The sequence below is a fragment of the Triturus cristatus genome, chromosome 2_1 (genome assembly GCF_964204655.1).
Source record: "Triturus cristatus chromosome 2_1, aTriCri1.1, whole genome shotgun sequence".
NCBI lineage: Eukaryota > Metazoa > Chordata > Amphibia > Caudata > Salamandridae > Triturus > Triturus cristatus.
This window is the reverse complement of record NC_140581.1, coordinates 118,537,463-118,555,476: the sequence shown is the minus strand read 5'-3', so window position 1 is coordinate 118,555,476 and position 18,014 is coordinate 118,537,463.

The following is an 18,014-nucleotide window of genomic DNA, read 5'->3' as shown; positions in this document are numbered from 1 at the left end:
TTAATTTTAAAATATTTAAAATATTGGTTTGCATTCAGTGGTGAAAATGCAACCACCTGCAAGCATTCTGTTTATGTCAAACACTCTTTACATGCCTCTTGTGTAGCGCTGCGAAGCTGGACCACTACTCACTTGCTACCAAGGGTCCCGAGTCATGGAAGGGGCTACATACATGTGTGTCAGACTTTCTTTCATCCAGGAAAAACAGATCTTGTCGTAATTCATCGTGTGAGACAGGGTGGTAGATCCTTTTCATATATGGAACCTAAATTATGGAAGTCCCCACCTAACCGCATAGGCACTGAAGAGAGTCACAACAGACTAAAAACCTAGCTGTTCATGTAATATAAGCTGTGGTCGTTAGTGTAGCGATGACTTTATTGGTAGCTGTTGCGTTATATAAATGTTCATTCATTCAGTCATTCATCCAGTGTCAGACATATAAATGAAAAAAACGTTAATGGAAATACATTTTCATCCCAACAATAATATTTTTTCTTTCACACGGCCAACTGGGGCGGATATCAAACAGTGGCAGAGAAACCAAGCTGAAAACCACTGCTAACAGTAGATTTCCAGCTACTTTTTGGAGACGTTGACCTGCCGACATCTATTAAGGGGTGTGCAAGATATGTATTTATTTATTTAATTTTGTAGAGGGGGAATTCGGGGGGAAGCAGGGGCACACATTCGTCTTAGGTACTTCTCCGCCCTAGGCTCTGCCCCCTGTAAGGCCCCACCCTTACTCACACTGAGATTTTCTTCTTAGTTGGCAGGTAGGCTATACACAGAGACACATTTGGAAATTCAAAAGGGAGAAGTCTAGTTCAGACCTAGTGCGCTAAACTAATACAACTCCCTGCCATAGTAAATGTGAATTAATAAACATTATCTTTATCCAGGCCAATAGTTTTTTAATTATTGTTAGTAATTCTTTATTTGACAGACTACAGGGTCCTCCTATAATCTATCACCTGGCAATTAATAACCAGCAAGAGTTTCTCCTAACTGCGGCCTTGCACTGCCCTGGTGTCTTGAGTAATTTGTTTAAAATGCTTTATCTCCTGCTAGGGTGTGTCTGTTGTTTATTAAACCGTCCTCCCAGGAAATCCATCTCCTGGCCTGTGGTGTGAATCTTCCCACATTAGCATGCATTGGTTTTGCGAACCAAATATTCTCTGCAGTGATTTACAGCAGGCTCTGGAGAGGGATGTTAATGCGCCTGTAAAATACAGGGTAGATTTAGAGGCAGCGACAGCTTGCCAGGGCAGTGGGCCTGCTTGTAAATTCCTGACCCGCAGGTCCTTTTGTGAGTGTGCAGTAAGGTATGTTCTGTCTGGAACTGAGATGGCCTGCCTCACACTCACAGCACTAGCTGCGGAATTTCATCGCGCAAAATAAGCCAGGCCCAGCGAGAGTAAAAGGCAGCTTTATTAGGACAGGTATGGAATTCTGAAACTCATTGAAACATTTTACAATTTAGAAGTCATTGCTTCACTAATACAATAACAGATCCTAACACCCCCTCCCCCAATTAGCCCCCAGCCTTAAGCCTCCCAAACAATAGAATCCCCAAGCCACTTTTGCAACATTCAATCTTCACATCCCTTTTCTTTCATCCACTGACCTTCACACATGCCTCAACCATCACTTGCCTGTGTACCCTCTGCCACAACTTACTCTGTAATGCCCCCAACCCTTCCAGCCTGTCGGAGCTCCTCAATTTCTGCAACCTGTCCAAGCAACATCTATAGTCCCAGAACTGCAGACCCCCAGAAAACAATGTAGACTAAATACATTATTATCTAAGGAGGGGGCGAGGGAGGGACAAGCAATGAAAAACTACCCCTACCTACAGGACCACAGTGTCGGAATGACACGGAATACCTCAAAAACTCCAACAGCTACATTAACTCCACCCCCTTCCGTAAACATAATTAATAGCTGAACCCCAAGAGCTAGAAATTACCATTCTCTCGAAGCTTTCCGGGGATGGACATCCAATGAATGCTACCCCCAGGAGCCCTCATCGGGCGAAATGGCAAAATAAAGCCGGCAGAGTGAGAGTAAAAGGCTGCTTTATTAGGACCGGTATGAAGTTAATATCTCATTGAAACATTTAACAATTTAGAATTCATTGCCTCACTAATACAATAACAGATCCTAACACCCTCCCCCACCCTTAATCCTCCCCAGCAATAAAATCCCCAAACCATTCTTACAACATTCAATCTTCACCACCCCTTTTCTTTCATCCACTGACGTTTGCACATGCCTCAACCACCGCTCTCCTCTGTTCCCTCTGCAATGTCCCCAGCCCTTCAGTCTTGCTGCGAGCTCCCCAATTTCTGCCACCAGGAAAAACCCTGTAAAGGCATTATTCCTGCCCGAACCCACCCCCCATGCTTAGTCAGGAAGCTTAAATACCCTTCATCCCTTGAAAAAAAGTCTGTTGCAAAAACTGCTAGCACTGTAAACAAATCCGGAGCTAGAACAAACTGGCTGTGGCCAGTACAGCGGAAAACATGCTAACACCACCTTTGAAGAGCCGGGGTCAAGGCTAACTTCTCCCTAAAATTAGGCACATTCTGACAAAAAACAAGTTAGATAACCAAGGTAAAAGTTGACCCCATTTCATACCCCCGCTCCCCACCAATCTATCTTGATTTCATTGCCGCAGAATCTCACATTCTTTCCAAAAGGATGCTTCTCAGAATGCTTCGCTGCCCACTTAATGAAGGAGCATCCAACTATCCAAATTGAAAGGAAAGTCACAGCAGGACCAGCCATGCAACCTGAAAAAAGAAAAAGAGTTAACAAAGCACTTAAGAGCTAAGCATCCTCAATATCCCTAATATACCGAAGGCAACAATCAGCGGACCAACGTCCCAACCTTTTTACCTCACTGAGGGAGAAACCCAAGCTTGCAGCTTCAAAAGCCGCTGCTAAAGGAATAAGTTCCAAAATAAAAAGGATGTTCTCCAATTTGACATAAACCTTCTCTCAAGTCAAGTCAAATAACTTTATTAGATTGTAGGATAAAAACAATCATAAAAGTGTATAAATAACAAAACATTACAATTCATTAAAAAAGTACATAAATAATATCATAACCTTTGAGAAGCACGTGATCGGAATAAAATAGAGAAGACTACCATTTATACAGTTATTCTTTTCCTAATAGAGATCACTTTCTTTAAGTACAGTGTAATTATTGCAACGCAGAGGTGATTGTCCAAACGTTGGATATCGTACATAGCCGGGCAGCATTGCCGATGCCCGAGCTCTCTTAAAAAAGGTAATAATTGCACAGACCTCATTTGATGATAAAATTTACAGAATAGAACAACATGCATTGTGCTTTTGGGAGAACTTCCATCACAGGGACAGGGAGGTAATACATGAGACCAGTTGTTAACTGATGGGAAGCTAACCAGTCTGTGGAACAGTCCCAACCTTAAACGGGTTAATAAAAATCTATCATAATTATCCGGGACATGGGTCAGATAGGGTTGAATATTAAAAGATGTTAAAATTATTTGATGGTTTAAAACAGTGGGTTTTATAATCTCTGTAGTAATTCTTAAGGATTCTAGAAAGAGTAAACCCTCTTTTTTGAACTCTTTCCGGGAGATAGCAAGCATAGTTTGGGGTTTTAAAAAATAATCCAATTTGCCAATATCACTTAGGAATTTACGTACATAATTCAGCCACGGTATCCTTAAGTATCCGTCTAGTTTAAGAGCGTCAGCCAGTATATCTCTGTTGAGTTTGGATTCTTCATTTGTCCATACCCTATGCCAGAGTAATACCGGTTCCAACTTAATAAGATCGGATATAAAATGGAGTCCCAATTCCGAGTGGCAAATATGGTTTGAGGAACTCCTTGGAACTGCAAGTATAAATTTTAGGAAACAATTTTCGAGTACCTGGAGCTGTGAGGTATCAACAAAGCCCCAGATCCCGCTACCGTACATTGCGCCAGAAACGCATTTTGCTTTATAGATCTTAATTAATTCAGTAGGGGGCCTGGTGCCTAATTTCCTCGTGAAGGATCTAAGGGCGGCAATTACACGATTCATTGTCAGTTTTTTGGCTAATATAGCCTCACCCCAGACATCCTTCTCAGTAAATAAAATACCCAGGTAAGAGAATTGCTTCGTGCAAAATAATTGCTGACCCTCAATGGATATAGGCTTTTTAATTTTAGGGCGTCTGCCACAGCGCATGATGAAGGTTTTGGCTATGTTAACTCGTAAGCCCAGATCTTTCATGAAGAGGGCGAAACTCTCCACCACACGCTGTAAACCCACTTGAGTACGAGACATTAAAACAGCGTCATCTGCATACATTAATAGCGGTATTGGACGACCAGCTGCGTATGGGGGGGTCAAAACTTGAATTGCACAGGGCCTTCTCTAATCCATTAATATATAGATTAAAAAGGAGTGGTGCCAATACACAACCCTGCCTGACACCGCTCCTGATTAGGATTTTTCCCGTGCGTTCTCCCTTTCGCCCATAGCGAACGCAGGCAAATGCCTCGCTATAAAAACATTTAAGAAAATAAATTATATTATCTTCAACCCCAATTTGATCCAAAAGTGTCCATAATTTAGAGTGAACCACACAATCAAAGGCGGCTGAGAGGTCAACAAAGGCCACAAACAGATTCTCCCTCTTAGCCCTGGTATACTTCCCAGTCAGCATCAAAAAATTAAGACCCTGTTCCACTATACCTAAACCAGAACGAAATCCGTATTGTAGGTCGGATAGGACAGAATTATTCTCAACCCATGAAAGTAAGCGATCCAGGATTACACGTCCAACTATTTTAGTATAAGAGTCTAAAAGGGAAATGGGTCTGTAACAACCCGGGTCATGTCTATCCCCCTTTTTAAAGATTGGGACTATTATCGACTCCACCCAAGAGGGTAGTAAGTCCGTCCTGCAACTGGCGTTTAGCACCTGGACCAGAAGGGGGGCCCACAAAGACGGTAGAGTCCTGAACACATCTATAGGTACGCCGTCGGGACCAGGAGCCTTACCTCCCTTGCTCATAGATATAGCTTTTTCAACCTCCTTTAAGGAGAACTGCATGTTGCCCAAGAGAGGGTGGTCCGTAGGTTTACATGGGGAATAAGACATAGCCTCTCCCTCATAGACTTTGGAAAAGTGATCAATCCATTTGTCCTCTGGTATGGCTATCTCAATAGAGGGGCAGACCTCTTCACTAAGAAAGGGATTTCTAATAATTTTCCAGAACCTTGCACAGTCATTGCCAACCGAAACCTGGTGCAACGCTTCCCAAGATTCTTTCCTTAGCTCATCTTTCCTCTCTTTTAGGGCTGATTTATATGTTGACCTTGCTCTGCGTATATCCTCTATACACCTGGGGCGGCTAGCAAGCTATTTCTTTAAATGTGAATATGCTCTAGTGCAACTAGAGTTAAACCAACCATCCCTCGGTGCTCTGTTACTTTTACATTTCCTCATCAAGGAAGATTTAATTTGATCGCAAATTATGGATTTTATCAGGGGTAGCATCCTCCGATAAACAAGTCGACATCTCAGGGGCACATTTATTTATAACGGAAGTTAATACTTTAGGTTGATCAACATTCTCCTATTTAAGGGAATAACCGTTGATACAACCAATGGTCAAATTCTCCCACAATATGTCCCTGTCGCTATCTTTTAAAATCGTCATCTTGGGGATGGACATAGTTAGGCATAAAGGAAAATGATCGCTTAGCGCCATATCAGAGACGCTAAATTTAGTGATCCTTTCGGCATGCCGAATGGTGGAAAGTGCGAAGTCAATGGTCGAGGAACAACCACGGCCATTGAAAGTTGGTGGGAGAGGGAAGGGGTTAATAGAAGTTTCATTTATGAAACCCAAATCAAATTGACCCAGGAATTCATTATAAAGATCTCCTAAGTGGGAGTGATTAAAATGTAAAGGACTCACTCCATCTTCACGCCCCACGATACATCTCTTATCAATCGCCATAGAACACAGGGTACAGTTAAAGTCACCCAGCAGGAGGATCATCATATTGTGTCCAAAGGATTTTTCTTGTTGGGACACTAATATAGCCAATTTATTAAGTATAGTAGAGGCGTCCTCCAAGGGAAAATTATTATAGAAATTGATAAGGACAATCGGGGAAGCTGTGGTGAAAACCAAGATCAAGAGTTGGAGATAGGGATCTTTAACTGGCTCCAATATCTTTGATAAAAGCAGGTTATTGGATACATAGGTTGTCAAGCCTCCTTTAGCTCTGCCATGTGCAGAGTTCACTGCTGGGGTATGGAGTAGTGTTATGAACCCGTTGATATGAACTGGGTCCTCTGACCATGTTTCTTGGAAACAAATAAGTTCTTGCTGGTATATAAAATTTTGCCATAAAGGGTTACCAATTTTAGATTTAATTCCAGCAATATTCCAAGAACATATATTACAAAACAAGGTGTTACTCGCAGGACAAATAGGGAGGTCCAAGGTAGGATCTAAAGTGGGATCTGTCCTCAAAGGAGTTGAACCATTCCCTCTCGTGTCTTCGGTATAATCAGCCGGCATTTCATCCCCACTCAATATACCATCAGTTCCAGAGCACGAGCTAACTATACTGATTTCACCATTAATAGTAACCAGGGGGTCAGAAAGCGGGATAATGGTCGATGCAGATATCCGAGTGCTAGGTGGAACACTGGTTTGCTGTCAATCATTATTATCCAGACCACTGAGAATATCATATCGGTTAGAAATTGGGACAGCAAATCTCCCTTCCTCAAGGTACCCCTGGTTGGAAAATAAGGGACAAAAACCTCGCATCCTTTCCTGCCATGGAGAAGAGTAAAAATAAGCAAGTGGGACAATATTTACGTGATCAGTAAGAAGTTGGCCAGAATAACATCTCCCCAAGATATCATTAACCAGAGGGGGTGACCGGAATGAAAGTATCACACAGTCCCCTCTGAATGTTTTAGTAGATGAACCAATCCATCCAACTCTTCTGGCCATCTTAAAATTGGAGAACAATGCACCGTTTGACCCAAATTTAACTGATAAGAAATATAGGGCTTTATTTCTCAAGTTTGACCAATGCTCTTGAACATTAAGGGGAAGGGGAGGGACATTAACTAACACCACAGTATATGGTAGAGCTTCTGGAGGCAAATTTATGGTAGGGAGCCTGGGTGTCGGAATAGAAATGGCCTCCCTAGCATCAACAGCTGGCCCTAAGACAGATGGAAAATTGTTTTACACAGATAGAGAAGGTCCCAATACCTGTTGTCCCGTCATATTGGAATCTTCCAATCTGGCAGGAGCCTGCTGTACACAAATTTCGTCCGGCTGTGGAATAATAGAAGGGTTACCTTTCACCACGGGCAGCTGATCGAGAGATACAAGATCATTTGGCCGCTTCGGAGGTAATTCTGCCTTAGTTAATCCCTCCATATGGGTAATCCTAGCTTCAATATTTGACAATTTCACCATAATGGGTTCCACAAAAGACATTATCAAATTCTCCATTTTCACCCAGAAACCTTCCCCCATTAGTGGGTCACTAGTATTAGTAGTATGGGGGATAACTAATGTGTTGTTAGTGACCTTTTTCACTTTTTCTGTAGATTTGCTAGTAGTGTTACATGGTTTAAGGGGACCCTTCCCCTTTGTGTTAATCAGAGATTTCCCTTCCTTGGTACAGTGATTTTGCTTCCGTTTCGCTTTTAACCCCCTAGTTGTCATACGTGACGAGTCATTATTAATAGTCTGTTCACAACCAGAGATTACAATAGGGCTTATAGGTGGTACTACTCCCACATCAGCCATAGAGTTCTCAAAAGAATGGTCAGAGAGTTGTTCGCTAGGAAAAATAGCAGGGGACAAAGACAACCTGGATTCCGCGGGAATGAGCTCTGGTTGTGCCAGCGGAAGGGATTTTGAATTGTCCCCCGATATTTGCAAAGAGCGAACTTCGGGGAGCCCAATAAAAGATGGAATTAATAACGACTCCTGTAGATTAGATGTTAACAGCGAGATGTTATTAGCAGAAAGAGGAGGGAGCGTACCAGCAGGAAGCGACAAGCGCCTCTTGGTACTTTCAATGGCTGAGGAAACCACCCCAATAGTCTTTTGCAGTATCCGGTCGATAGCTGTCAAACTAGGAATGGAGGTATGAACAGTACTATTGGATAGCGGGACATTATGTGCAGGGGCAGGTTTGGACTTGCCCATGTTTTGTGACAACAATGGAAACGTTAAGAATAGGACAGAAGCAGTAGCATAGGGATAGACCAAGTCCTCAAAGTCACTAATCACAGCTAAGCACACGGTTTCAAAGGTCCGACCAAGTGGTGTGGCCCTGCCCTGCCACCTCCTGCCCCGGACGGCCACAGACGGCCCGCCCTTTGCCCGGGCTTAGCCCGAGCGCGAGCCTGCGACGCGGGGGGCGGCGCTTTCTTTTAAAGCGCCTTCGGGCGCGATATTCAGGTGTCCTCCTCCGGATGTTACAGCAAAGGAGCCTGGGCACTGTAGTACAGCAGAGCCTCCACCCAGCGGTCGCCACTGGTTTCACAGCGACAGCAGGAGGAAAGGAACGGCGAACGAGGACTTACCAGCCCCCAGAGAAGCGTCACAGGTAGGGAGAGCACCACCGGCTGATGTATGCAAATTAGTGAGCAGGAAAACCCGCTCTGCCGTGGTCGGCGTTTCTTTTAAAGCGCCTTCGGGCGCGATATTCAGGTGTCCTCCTCCGGATGTTACAGCAAAGGAGCCTGGGCACTGTAGTACAGCAGAGCCTCCACACAGCGGTCGCCACTGGTCTCACAGCGACAGCGGGAGGAAAGGAACGGCGAACGAGGACTCACCAGCCCCCAGAGAAGCGTCACAGGTAGGGAGAGCACCACCGGCTGATGTATGCAAATTAGTGAGCAGGAAAACCTTCTCTCATTATCCCATTACCAGTGAAGCAAACAGCCTTGACCCATCTTGGTGCTTGAAAACTAAAGCCGAATTAGTCGCTGCCCCAGGCCCCCCCCCCCCCCTGCTTGGAAATCCTGCCACGAAATCACTGGACAGATTATGTTAAGTACCTTCGTACCCTTACCTGTCTGGTTGGTTTTAGATCGCTCCAAAAAGATCTGTATTGTTTCGCCTGAAATATTTTCATCTTTCAGACAACCTGAATGTCCCCACTCTACCAGTTCAGATATCCTCAAGGCACCAAAAAATAACCAACACGTGCACAACCTAAACAACAACTGCTCAAATACAGATGAACATATGGAAAAAAGGCTCCTAACCATCCGTAATAATTGTTTAATTGAAACTGGATCCCAAATAAACTGACCTCTGTTTCACTTTTGACCAACCTTGTAACATCTGCCTACCCATCTCACCAGCTGAGGGCTTGTAGCCCCAGAAAAACTTGCCATAGAAACCTCAAACCAGCTAACTTACCAGCAATTGTGGTAGCTGAAACATTTCTACCAATATTACTCATAATAAAACTTAACACATCCCTGCATAATCATAAACTTTGTTCATCCTGTCGGGATGCACCCATCCTCAGAATATCTTCCCAAGCTCACCTATAAGCTGTTCTAGTACTCACTGTCAAGAGATTTTTCAACCAGTTTAAGCATTCTGAATCTGCTATCTCCCATACCTCTTGCGGCACCTGCGTTTTCTGCACATCCGCTCCGGGCGCCAAACCACTGAATCTCTGCCACTGTGAAGGAGACAAGGCGTCTGTAATATTATTGTTCACAGCTGACACATGCTTGGCTCTAAAAACAATATTGTTCATCAAGCAACCTAGCATAAATCTCTGATAAAGAGGTTTATCTTTAGCTTTCTGCCCATTGATAAAATCCACAACAGACTTATTGTTAATATTAAAAGTAACAATATTTGTTAGCCAATTTTTCACCCTACACGACAAAGCCACTAACAGCGGAAGAAATCCAAAAAAGGCAATGCTCCTTCTCTCATTCACCCACTTGGCAGGCTACTTCTCGGCATAAATCAGAATAAACCAAAGCAACTAGAGCCAGCTGCACCCGAGTAAATCTGGACCATTCAAAATCCAACTCCAAAGACCACATAGTGGCGGCAGTGAAACCTTTCAAAAACATTAACCAAACCTCGAAATCTGCCCTCATCGCGTCTGAAATCCTAATCCTGTGATGTGGTAATGTAGCTCCTGACATGGTAATACCTAAACACCTACAAAAAGTCCTGTGTGCCCTCACAACACAACAAGTAAAATTCAAATGGTCCAACTTGTGCTGAATCTGCTTCAATTGTAGTTTGGGTGATAACTTTGCTTCTTCAAGCAAACTTTTGAACCTTCAAAGATATTGACTGACATACCTTGCGCCCATGAAAGATGACGAATCATACGAAACTCTCCCACAGCTTTTTTAGGTACCACTCCTAACAGAGAAATCATCAAATCAGGCAAAGGCCAGTATGTAAAAGGACCTGCCAATCTTCCTTCCGCTACTTCTTTGTCCAGTTTCTGATTCACAATAAGGGGATATTCCTTAGCTGACTTAAACCTTTCAGCAAATCTGCCTGTCCTACGACCCTGATAACCAAGTCTAAAACCTTCTCTGAGACCCCATTCTAACCTTGTTGCTTCATTCCCATTAGGGTAAAACTTTAGCCAGTAACTCAAAGATCCCAATCAAATTGGAGTAAAAGCCTTGGCAAACAGTTTGAAGGGATCCACCCCTACCTCTGCCCTGTCCACTATCCCCAAATCTCGCCTGCTCCCCAAAACATTAGAGGATTGCATGCTTGCCCCCACATTTAGAACATTTGTGCTTGTATTTACAAGGATTTGTGGACAGTACCCCCTATTGAAACTCCAGCAGACACCTGAATTGGGATTTTGGCCTCTACCCCATGTCCAGCCCCCCTCAATCCCCCAAGATGGGTTTACTAAGAAAATGCTGGTGTGGAACTGCTAAACCACTTGCAGTGTGCATGGTACCGGGAGGTCTTTGTGGATACATCCATTGCACCCATAACTCATTGTCTACTCCCCCCCACACAAGGTTTATCAGGAATAAGTACCATTTGAGCCTGAAACTCCTCATCGTAGTATAACCATGCAAAACGCCCACACTCTGTGTGTACCTCATGAATGGTATCTATATACTTAAACATGGACACTGCCCACTCTGGAAATTCCTCACATTAGACAGTGGCAAATATAGAAAATGCTGAAGTCCATGTGTCTATTGTTGTGGGCACTCTAGGTATTTTGTGCCAATTCCCAGGCTTCTTCTCTAGACCCATCCTTAGATTGCATTTCTCTATGAACAGCTTGTATAGCTCCACAAATTCGCCCTTCCAAATTTTCTCTTTAGTCGCATTGCTCAATGGAGCCCCCAAGTGGCATAGATAACGCCATGTAAGGTAAACGTTTCAAGCCATCAGTTTTACTCTTTACCCCATCTTCTTTTGATTGTTCTTCTTTGTCCAAACCCAACTTAGATGTTTCGTCAATATTCCCCTTTTTTTTGCGTCGTCTTTTGTGCCGATCCCCTCATCTTTCTTACCTGGTTTCTCTGTTTCTACATTGCTCAATTAAGTACCCACACTTTTATCCACTGCACTTGGCCCGATACCCTGTGTACTTTTTTGTGCTGTTCCCTTACATTATTACCCTCCCAGTTGCACCACCATTGACTTTCACCTGTTCTTAATTTGCTGAACTATTCTGGAGATGATTGCCTTCTACCTCCTCTTCCTTGTGGTCTCTTAACATGACGTCTTCTGTCCAATAAATCAACTCCGGAGTCTCCCGCCTGAAACATATGACTTTTGGGAACAATTTCAGTGCCCCCCAACCCCCTTTTTTATCCCCGCTGCCTTTTTGTCCTCTTTATGATCCTCTCAATCAGGTATTTCCTCCTTTTTCTAAATCTTTGTCCTGGTCATCATAATCCAGCAATTCCAAATGCCCTTCCACAAATGCCAAACTCACACCGGGACATTCACCATGCCCCACACTCCCATCAAAAACACTTCCAATCCGTTTTTTTGGAGGCTAGAATTGATGCCAATGAAATCCTCCTTTCCCACACTGTCGGGATGGTTGCATCAAACCTCTCCCTCTCTTCAGGCCGGCCGAACCCAGGTCACTCCAAACCCAGCCGGCGGGTCTTCCCTGCATCTGATAGTTCCATGCAGCGTTCTGCCATTGATGCTCTGCAATTTGCCACAACCTGCAGAGACTGTGGTCCTGAATTCACCCTGACCTGAACTATTTTGTGCTACTACCATCTCCCCAGATACCCAAACTCATTTACCAACTGGTAAAAAACGTTCTTATCTTCGCTGACCCTATATAAGGAATATGCTACTTACCAGTATGCATCTGTTCTTGGCATGTAGAGCTGCAGATCTATGCACTGTGCATAGATCGCCATCTGGTGTTGGGCCCGGATGTTTGCAGTTTGTTTTTCTTCTTGGACAGTCTTTGGAAGTCACGAGTTCGGTGACTCCTCCTTCGGTCCGTACTGCGCATGGGCTTCGGCTCCATCCTCAGATTGTTTTTCGCCAGCAGGGAAAAGATGGAGCGTAGTGATAATAGTGAAGAAACCCATGTGTGTTGTATCTAAATAAGATAGACTGGAACGGATACAGGTAGCCGGGGAGGCGGGTTGGCGTGCATAGATCTGCAGCTCTACATGCCAAGAACAGATGCATACTGGTAAGTAGCATATTCCGTTCGAGGCATATGAGCTGCAGATTATACATTGTGCATAGATTATATAGCAGTACCCAAACCTAGCGGCGACCACCGGTATCCGTTGCAGTGGTTTGAAACAGTGTCTTTAGTACAGCCTGGCCCACACTAGCTTGTTGTTTGGAGTGCACGTCTACACAGTAATGTTTTGTGAAGGTGTGCGGTGTTGACCATGTGGCTGCTTTGCAGATGTCATCTAAGGGTATGTTCCCTAGAAAAGCCATAGAAGCCCCTATCTTTCTTGTAGAGTGGGCTTTAGGTGGAACAGATAATGTTCTTTTTGCTTTGTGATAGCAAATTTGTATGCACTTTACAAACCACCTAGCTATCCCTGATTTTGAGATGGGGTTGCCTTTATGCGGTGGAGAGAAGGAGACAAACAACTGTTTAGTCTTTCTGAAAGGTTGCGTTCTATGTATGTAGTACAGTAAAGCCCTTTTAACATCAAGTGTATGTAAAGTCCTTTCCGCAACAGATTGAGGTTGCGAGAAAAAAAACGTCAATTCCACCGATTGATTAAGATGGAAGGGGGAAATGACCTTGGGCAGAAATTTTGGATTTGTGCGAAGTATCACCTTGCTGTGATGCATCTGTAAAAAGGGTTCTTGTATAATGAACGCTTGTATCTCGCTAACCCTTCTAAGGGAAGTGATAGCTACGAGGAAAGCTGTTTTCCAAGTCAGGAACTGTAGCTCACATTTATGCATTGGTTCGAAAGGCGGACCCATTAGCCTTGTAAGAACTACGTTTAGATTCCATACAGGTGAGGGTGGTGCCCTGGGCGGAATTACTCTTTTAAGGCCTTCCATGAAGGCTTTAATAGCAGGCACTCTGAACAGTGATAAATGCTGTCTGTTTTGTAGGTAAGCAGCAATTGCTGCTAGGTGTAGACGGATGGATGAGTACGCCAGGTTACACCTTTGAAGATGGAGCAGATAGCATATGCTGTTCTGTATGGATACATCTAAAGGGTTGATTGTATTGTTACGGCAGTAAACAACAAATCTCTTCCACTTTGCGGCATAGCATGCTCGAGTGGTAGGCCGTCTGGCTTCCTTGATAATGTTCATGCAATCAGGGGGAAGGTTAAGGTATCCAAATTCTAAGATTTCAGGAGCCAGATCGCAAGGTTGAGCTGAGCTGGGTCCGGGTGCCTGATTTCTCCATGGTTCTGGGTTAGGAGGCATGGGGCCAGGTCCAGTTTTTGATGTGGTACCACCGAGAGCTGTAGTAGTGTGGTGTACCACGGCTGCCTGGCCCATGTTGGAGCTACCAGAATGAGTGTGAGGGAGTACTTTTGTAGCTTCCTTACCACTAATGGAATTAGCGGGAGAGGTGGAAAGGCGTATGCAAATCTGCCTGACCAGTTCATCCATATCGCATTGCCTTTGGACAATGGGTGTGGGTATCTGGCGGCGAAGCTTGGGCATTTTTTGTTTTTGTGGGTGGCGAAGAGGTCTATCTGAGGATGCCCCCACTTGTGAAAGAATGGGTGAAGAACTTGTGGATGCAGTTCCCATTTGTGCATTTGCTGCGTTTGTCTGCTGAGCAGATCTGCCATGGTGTTTTGTATGCCTGGGACGTGTTGTGCCAGGAGAAAGATGTTTTGTGGGATTGCCCATCTCCATATGCTTTGTGCTAAGCGAGAGAGCTGGGGAGAGTGTGTCCCCCCCTGTTTTTGAATATAATACATTGCAGTCATATTGTCTGTGCGAATGAGGACTGCCTTGGCTGAGAACGAGGACTCACCAGCCCCCAGAGAAGCGTCACAGGTAGGGAGAGCACCACCGGCTGATGTATGCAAATTAGTGAGCAGGAAAACCTTCTCTCATTATCCCATTACCAGTGAAGCAAACAGCCTTGACCCATCTTGGTGCTTGAAAACTAAAGCCAAATTAGTCGCTGCCCCAGGCCCCCCCCCCCTCCCCCCCCCCCCGCTTGGAAATCCTGCCACGAAATCACTGGACAGATTATGTTAAGTACCTTCGTACCCTTACCTGTCTGGTTGGTTTTAGATCGCTCCAAAAAGATCTGTATTGTTTCGCCTGAAATATTTTCATCTTTCAGACAACCTGAATGTCCCCACTCTACCAGTTCAGATATCCTCAAGGCACCAAAAAATAACCAACACGTGCACAACCTAAACAACAACTGCTCAAATACAGATGAACATATGGAAAAAAGGCTCCTAACCATCCGTAATAATTGTTTAATTGAAACTGGATCCCAAATAAACTGACCTCTGTTTCACTTTTGACCAACCTTGTAACATCTGCCTACCCATCTCACCAGCTGAGGGCTTGTAGCCCCAGAAAAACTTGCCATAGAAACCTCAAACCAGCTAACTTACCAGCAATTGTGGTAGCTGAAACATTCCTACCAATATTACTCATAATAAAACTTAACACATCCCTGCATAATCATAAACTTTGTTCATCCTGTCGGGATGCACCCATCCTCAGAATATCTTCCCAAGCTCACCTATAAGCTGTTCTAGTACTCACTGTCAAGAGATTTTTCAACCAGTTTAAGCATTCTGAATCTGCTATCTCCCATACCTCTTGCGGCACCTGCGTTTTCTGCACATCTGCTCCGGGCGCCAAACCACTGAATCTCTGCCACTGTGAAGGAGACAAGGCGTCTGTAATATTATTGTTCACAGCTGACACATGCTTGGCTCTAAAAACAATATTGTTCATCAAGCAACCTAGCATAAATCTCTGATAAAGAGGTTTATCTTTAGCTTTCTGCCCATTGATAAAATCCACAACAGACTTATTGTTAATATTAAAAGTAACAATATTTGTTAGCCAATTTTTCACCCTACACGACAAAGCCACTAACAGCGGAAGAAATCCAAAAAAGGCAATGCTCCTTCTCTCATTCACCCACTTGGCAGGCTACTTCTCGGCATAAATCAGAATAAACCAAAGCAACTCTAGCCAGCTGCATCCGAGTAAATCTGGACCATTCAAAATCCAACTCCAAAGACCACATAGTGGCGGCAGTGAAACCTTTCAAAAACATTAACCAAACCTCGAAATCTGCCCTCATCGCGTCTGAAATCCTAATCCTGTGATGTGGTAATGTAGCTCCTGACATGGTAATACCTAAACACCTACAAAAAGTCCTGTGTGCCCTCACAACACAACAAGTAAAATTCAAATGGTCCAACTTGTGCTGAATCTGCTTCAATTGTAGTTTGGGTGCTAACTTTGCTTCTTCAAGCAAACTTTTGAACCTTCAAAGATATTGACTGACATACCTTGCGCCCATGAAAGATGACGAATCATACGAAACTCTACCACAGCTTTTTTAGGTACCACTCCTAACAGAGAAATCATCAAATCAGGCAAAGGCCAGTATGTAAAAGGACCTGCCAATCTTCCTTCCGCTACTTCTTTGTCCAGTTTCTGATTCACAATAAGGGGATATTCCTTAGCTGACTTAAACCTTTCATCAAATCTGCCTGTCCTACGACCCTGATAACCAAGTCTAAAACCTTCTCTGAGACCCCATTCTAACCTTGTTGCTTCATTCCCATTAGGGTAAAACTTTAGCCAGTAACTCAAAGATCCCAATCAAATTGGAGTAAAAGCCTTGGCAAACAGTTTGAAGGGATCCACCCCTACCTCTGCCCTGTCCACTATCCCCACATCTCGCCTGCTCCCCAAAACATTAGAGGATTGCATGCTTGCCCCCACATTTAGAACATTTGTGCTTGTATTTACAAGGATTTGTGGACAGTACCCCCTATTGAAACTCCAGCAGACACCTGAATTGGGATTTTGGCCTCTACCCCATGTCCAGCCCCCCTCAATCCCCCAAGATGGGTTTACTAAGAAAATGCTGGTGTGGAACTGCTAAACCACTTGCAGTGTGCATGGTACCGGGAGGTCTTTGTGGATACATCCATTGCACCCATAACTCATTGTCTACTCCCCCCCACACAAGGTTTATCAGGAATAAGTACCATTTGAGCCTGAAACTCCTCATCGTAGTATAACCATGCAAAACGCCCACACTCTGTGTGTACCTCATGAATGGTATCTATATACTTAAACATGGACACTGCCCACTCTGGAAATTCCTCACATTAGACAGTGGCAAATATAGAAAATGCTGAAGTCCATGTGTCTATTGTTGTGGGCACTCTAGGTATTTTGTGCCAATTCCCAGGCTTCTTCTCTAGACCCATCCTTAGATTGCATTTCTCTATGAACAGCTTGTATAGCTCCACAAATTCGCCCTTCCAAATTTTCTCTTTAGTCAATGGAGCCCCCAAGTGGCATAGATAACGCCATGTAAGGTAAACGTTTCAAGCCATCAGTTTTACTCTTTACCCCATCTTCTTTTGATTGTTCTTCTTTGTCCAAACCCAACTTAGATGTTTCGTCAATATTCCCCTTTTTTTTGCGTCGTCTTTTGTGCCGATCCCCTCATCTTTCTTACCTGGTTTCTCTGTTTCTACATTGCTCAATTAAGTACCCACACTTTTATCCACTGCACTTGGCCCGATACCCTGTGTACTTTTTTGTGCTGTTCCCTTACATTATTACCCTCCCAGTTGCACCACCATTGACTTTCACCTGTTCTTAATTTGCTGAACTATTCTGGAGATGATTGCCTTCTACCTCCTCTTCCTTGTGGTCTCTTAACATGACGTCTTCTGTCCAATAAATCAACTCCGGAGTCTCCCGCCTGAAACATATGACTTTTGGGAACAATTTCAGTGCCCCCCAACCCCCTTTTTTATCCCCGCTGCCTTTTTGTCCTCTTTATGATCCTCTCAATCAGGTATTTCCTCCTTTTTCTAAATCTTCGTCCTGGTCATCATAATCCAGCAATTCCAAATGCCCTTCCACAAATGCCAAACTCACACCGGGACATTCACCATGCCCCACACTCCCATCAAAAACACTTCCAATCCGTTTTTTTGGAGGCTAGAATTGATGCCAATGAAATCCTCCTTTCCCACACTGTCGGGATGGTTGCATCAAACCTCTCCCTCTCTTCAGGCCGGCCGAACCCAGGTCACTCCAAACCCAGCCGGCGGGTCTTCCCTGCATCTGATAGTTCCATGCAGCGTTCTGCCATTGATGCTCTGCAATTTGCCACAACCTGCAGAGACTGTGGTCCTGAATTCACCCTGACCTGAACTATTTTGTGCTACTACCATCTCCCCAGATACCCAAACTCATTTACCAACTGGTAAAAAACGTTCTTATCTTCGCTGACCCT